The sequence below is a fragment of the Aegilops tauschii genome, chromosome 5 (assembly GCF_002575655.3).
Source record: "Aegilops tauschii subsp. strangulata cultivar AL8/78 chromosome 5, Aet v6.0, whole genome shotgun sequence".
In the NCBI taxonomy this organism is placed as follows: Eukaryota; Viridiplantae; Streptophyta; class Magnoliopsida; order Poales; family Poaceae; genus Aegilops; species Aegilops tauschii.
In genome coordinates this window covers 515,328,590-515,335,051 of record NC_053039.3, presented here as the reverse complement: position 1 = coordinate 515,335,051, position 6,462 = coordinate 515,328,590, and positions in this window count along the sequence as shown.

Below are 6,462 nucleotides of genomic sequence, written 5' to 3'. Positions count from 1 at the left end.
TAGGAATCACGACTTGCATGTCGATGAGTATGACAACCGGCAGGAGCCATAGGAGTTGTCTTAATTTATTGTATGACCTGCGTGTCAATGAAAACGCCATGTAATTACTTTACTTTATTGCTAACCGTTAGCCATAGTAGTAGAAGTAATAGTTGGCGAGACAACTTCATGAAGACACGATGATGGAGATCATGGTGTCATGCCGGTGACGAACGTGATCATGCCGCGCCTCGAAGATGGAGATCAAAGGCGCAAGATGATATTGGCCATATCATGTCACTTTATGATTTGCATGTGATGTTTGTCATGTTTACATCTTATTTGCTTAGAACGACGGTAGCATAAATAAGATGATCCCTCACGAAAATTTCAAGAGATGTGTTCCCCCTAACTGTGCACCGTTACGAAGGTTCGTTGTTTCGAAGCACCACGTGATGATCGGGTGTGATAGATACTAACGTTCGCATACAACGGGTGTTGACGAGCCTAGCATGTACAGACATGGCCTCGGAACACAAGCAAAACACTTAGGTTGACTTGACGAGCCTAGCATGTACAGACATGGCCTCGGAACACAAGAGACCGAAAAGTCGAACATGAGTCGTATAGTAGATACGATCAACATGGAGATGTTCACCGATGATGACTAGTCCGTCTCACGTGATGATCGGACACGGCCTAGTTGATTCGGATCATGTATCACTTAGATGACTAGAGGGATGTCTATCTAAGTGGGAGTTCATTAAATAATCAGATGAACTTAATTATCATGAACATAGTCAAAAGGTCTTTGCAAATAATGTCGTAGCTTACGCTTTAGTTCTACTAAGATATGTTCCTAGAGAAAATTTAGTTGAAAGTTGATAGTAGCAATTATGCGGACTGGGTCTGTAAACTGAGGATTGTCCTCATTGCTGCAAAGAAGGCTTATGTCCTTAATGCACCGCTCGGTGTGCTGAACCTCGAGCGTCGTTTGTGGATGGTGCGAACATCTGACATACACGTTTTGATGACTACGTGATAGTTCAGTGCGTAATGTTGAACGGTTTAAAATTGTGGCACCAAAGACGGTTTTAAAACGTCGCAGAACATATGAGATGTTCCAAAGACTGAAATTGGGATTTCAGACTAGTGCCCACGTCAAGAGGTATGAGACCTCTGACAAGTTTCTTAAGCCTGCAAACTAAGGGAGAAAAGCTCAATCGTTGAGCATGTGCTCAGATTGTCTGAGTACTACAATCACTTGAATCGAGTGGGAGTTAATCTTCCAGATGAGATAGTGATGGTTCTCCATAGTCACTGCCACCAAGCTATTAGAGCTTCGTGATGAACAATAACATATCAGGGATAGACATGATGATCCTTGAGCAACTCGCGATGTTTGACACCGCGAAAATAGAAATCAAGTAGGAGCATCAATAGTTGATGGTTAGTAAAACCACTAGTTTCTAGAAGGGCAAGGGCAAGAAGGGATACTTCATGAAACGGCAAATCAGTTGCTGCTCTAGTGAAGAAACCTAAGGTTGAACCCAAACCCGAGACTAAGTGCTTCTGAAATGAGGGGAACGGTCACTGAAGCAGAACTACCCTAGGTACTTGGTAGATGAGAAGGCTGGCAAGGTCGACAGAAGTATATTGGATATACATTATATTAATGTGTAATGTACTAGTACTCCTAGTAGCACCAGGGTATTAGATACCGGTTCGGTTGCTAAGTGTTAGTAACTCGAAATAAAAGCTGCGGAATAAACGGAGACTAGCTAAAGGTGTGATGACGATATGTGTTGGAAGTGTTTCCAAGGTTGATGTGATCAAGCATCGCATGCTCCCTCTACCATCGAGATTGGGGTTAAACCTGAATAATTCTTATTTGGTGTTTGCGTTGAGCATAGACATGATTGGATTATGTTTACCGCAATACGGTTATTCATTAAAGGAGAATAATGGTTACTCTGTCTATTTGAATAATACCTTCAATGGTCTTGCACCTAAAATGAATGGTTTATTGAATCTCGATCGTAGTGATACACATGTTCATGCCAAAAGATATAAGATAGTAATGACTGTACCACATACTTGTGGCATTGCCACTTGAGTCATATTGGTATAAAACGCATGAAGAAGCTCCATGTTGATGGATCTTTGGAGTCACTCGTTTTTGAAAAGATTGAGACATGTGAACCATGTCTATTAGTATATATGCATGAAGAAACTCCATACAGATGGATCATTTGGACTCACTTGATTTTGAATCACTTGAGACATGCAAATCATACCACATGGGCAAGATGACTGAAAGGCCTCGTTTTCAGTAAGATGGAACAAGAGAGCAACTTGTTGGAAGTAATACATTTGATGTGTGCAGTCCAATGAGTGCTGAGGCACGCAGTGGATATCGTTATGTTCTTACTTCACAGATGATTTGAGTAGATGCTGAGAATATTTACTTGATGAAACACAAGTCTGAATTATTGAAAGGTTCAAGTAATTTCAGAGTGAAGTTGAATGTCGTCGTGACAAGAGGATAAAATGTCTGTGATATGATCATAGAGATGAATATCTGAGTTACGAGTTTGGCACACAATTAAGAAATTGTGGAAATTGTTTCACGACTAATACCGCCTGGAACACCATATTGTGATGGTGTGTTCGAACATCATAACTGCACCCTATTGGATATGGTGCATACCATGATGTCTCTTATCGAATTACAACTATCGTTTATGGGTTAGGCATTAGAGACAACCGCATTCACTTTAAATAGGGCACCACGCAATTCCGTTGAGACGACACCGTATGAACTATGGTTTAGAGAAACCTAAGATGTCGTCTCTTAAATGTTTGGGGCTGCGACGCTTATGTGAAAAAGTTTCAGGCTGATAAGCTTGAACCCAAAGCGGATAAATGCATCTTCATAGAATACCCAAAACAGTTGGGTATACCTCCTATTTCAGATCTGGAAGTAAAAGTGATTGTTTCTAGAAATGGGTCCTTTCTCGAGGAAAAGTTTCTCTCGAAAGAATTGAGTGGGAGGATCGTGGAGACTTGATGAGGTCATTGAACCGTCACTTCAACTAATGTGTAGCAGGGCACAGGAAGTTGTTCCTGTGGCACCTACACCAATTGAAGTGGAAGCTTATGATAGTGATCATGAAACTTCAGATCAAGTCACTACCAAACCTCATAGGACGACAAGGATGCGTACTACTTCAGAGTGGTACGTAATCCTGTCTTGGAAGTCATGTTGCTAGACAACAATGAACCTATGAGCTATGGAGAAGCGATGGTGGGCCCGGATTCCGACGAATGGCTTGAGGCCATAAAATCTGAGAGGATCCATGTATGAAAACAAAGTATAGACTTTGAAAGAACTACTTGATGGTCGTAAGGCTGTTGGGTACAGATGGATTTTAAAGGGAAGACAGACAATGATGGTAAGTGTCACCATTAAGAAAGCTCGACTTGTCGTTAAGATGTTTTCCGGCAAGTTCAAGGAGTTGACTGCGATGAGACTTTCTCACTCGTAGCGATGCTAAGAGTCTGTTAGAATTATATTAGCAGTTGCTGCATTATTTATGAAATCTTGCAGATAGGATGTCAAAACATTGTTTCCTCGACGATTTTCTTGAGGAAAGGTTGTATGTGATACAACCAGAAGGTTTTGTCAATCCTGAAAGATGCTAACAAGTATGCAAAGCTCCAGCAATCCTTCTAAGGATTGGAGTAAGCATCTCGGAGTTGGAATGAACGCTTTGATGAGATGATCAAAGATTTTGGGTTTATACAAGGTTCATGAGAAACTTGTATTTCCAAAGAAGTGAGTGGGAGCACTATAGAATTTTTGATGAGTATATGTTGTTAACATATTGTTGATCAGAAATGATGTAGAATTTCTGGAAAGCATCCAGGGTTATTTGAAAAGTGTTTTTTAATGGAAAACCTGGATTAAGCTACTTGAACATTGAGCATCAAGATCTATAAGTATAGATCAAAAACGCTCAATAGTACTTTCAAATGAATACATACCGTGACAAGATTTTGAAGGAATTCAAAATAGATCAGCAAAGAAGGAGTTCTTGGCTGTGTTACAAGGTGTGAGTATTGAGTAAGACTCAAGACCTGACCACGGCAGAAGAGAGAGAAAGGACGAAGGTCGTCCCCTATGCTTTAGACGTAGGCTCTACAGTATGCTATGTTGTGTACCGCACGTGAAGTGTGCCTTGCCATGAGTTAGTCAAGGGGTACAATAGTGATCCGGGAATGGATCACATGACAGCGGTCGAACTTATCCTTAGTATCTAGTGGACTAAGGAATTTTCTCGATTATGGAGGTGGTAAAATAGTTCGTCGTAAAGGGTTACGTCGATGCAAACTTTGACACTAATCCGGATGACTCTGAGTAGTAAACCGGATTCGTATAGTAGAGCAGTTATTTGGATTAGCTCCAAGTAGCGCGTGGTAGCTACATCTACAAGATGACATAGAGATTTGTAAAGCACACACGGATCTGAATGTTGCAGACCCGTTGACTAAAACCTCTCTCGTAAGCATAACATGATCAAACCCTAGAACTCATTGAGTGTTAATCACATGGTGATGTGGACTAGATTATTGACTCTAGTGAACTTTGAGTGTTAATCACATGTTGATGTGAACTAGATTATTGACTCTAGTGCAAGTGGGAGACTATTGGAAATATGCCCTAGAGGCAATAATAAAATGGTTATTATTGTATTTCCTTGTTCATGATAATTGTCTGTTGTTCATGCTATAATTGTATTAACTGGAAACCGTAATACATGTGTGAATACATAGACCACAACATGTCCCTAGTAAGCCTCTAGTTGACTAGCTCGTTGATCAATAGATGGTTATGGTTTCCTGACCATGGACATTGGATGTCATTGATAACGGGATCACATCATTAGGAGAATGATGTGATGGACAAGACCCAATCCTAAGCATAGCACAAGATCGTGTAGTTCGTTTGCTAGAGCTTTTCTAATGTCAAGTATCATTTCCTTAGACCATGAGATTGTGCAACTCCCGGATACCGTAGGAATGCTTTGGGTGTACCAAACGTCACAACGTAACTGGGTGGCTATAAAGGTGCACTACAGGTATCTCCGAAAGTGTCTGTTGGGTTGGCACGAATCGAGACTGGGATTTGTCACTCCGTATGATGGAGAGGTATCTCTGGGCCCACTCGGTAATGCATCATCATAATGAGCTCAATGTGACCAAGTGTTTGGTCACGGGATCATGCATTACGGTACGAGTAAAGTGACTTGCCGGTAACGAGATTGAACAAGGTATTGGGATACCGACGATCGAATCTCGGGCAAGTAACGTACCGATTGACAAAGGGAATTGTATACGGGATTGATTGAATCCTCGACATCGTGGTTCATCCGATGAGATCATCATGGAACATGTGGGAGCCAACATGGGTATCCAGATCCTGCTGTTGGTTATTGACCGGAGAGTCGTCTCGGTCATGTCTACATGTCTCCCGAACCCGTAGGGTCTACACACTTAAGGTTCGGTGACGCAAGGGTTGTAGAGATATTAGTATGCGGAAATCCGAAAGTCGTTCGGAGTCCCGGATGAGACCCCGGACGTCACTAGGAGTTCCGGAGGTAAAGATTTATATATGGGAAGTCCTATTTTGGCCACCGGAAAAAGTTCAGGATTTTTCGGTATTGTACCGGGAAGGTTCTAGAAGGTTCCAAAGTGGGGCCCACCTGCATGGGGGGACCCACATGAACGTGGGTAGTGGGGGCAAGGCCCCACACCCCTGGTCAAGGCGCACCAAGATCCCACCTTAGAAGGAATAAGATCATATCCCGAAGGGATAAGATCAAGATCCCTAAAAAAGGGGGATAGCAATCGGTGGGGAAGGGAAATGATGGGATTTCTTTCCCCCACCTTTGCCAACGCCCCAATGGACTTGGAGGGAAAGAAACCAGCCCCCTCCACCCCTATATATAGTGGGGAGGCGCATGGGAGCAGCACCCCAAGCCCTGGCGCCTCCCTCCCTCCCGTGACACCTCTTCCTCCCCGCTTGCGCTTGGCGAAGCCCTGCCGGGATCCCGCTACTTCCACCACCACGCCGCCGTGCTGCTGGATCTCCATCAACTTCTCCTCCCCCCATGCTGGATCAAGAAGGAGGAGACGTCCCCGCTCCGTACGTGTGTTGAACGCGGAGGTGCCGTCCGTTCGACACTAGGATCATCGGTGATTTGGATCACGACGAGTACGACTCCATCAACCCCGTTCTCTTGAACGCTTCCGCTCGCGATCTACAAGGGTATGTAGATGCACTCGTCCCCTCTCGTTGCTAGCATCTCCTAGATTGATCTTGGTGACACGTAGGAAAATTTTGAATTTCTGCTACGTTCCCCAACAGATATAACTATATTATGTCTTTAGAAAATGGTTTGGCATGCCATAATTCAGATA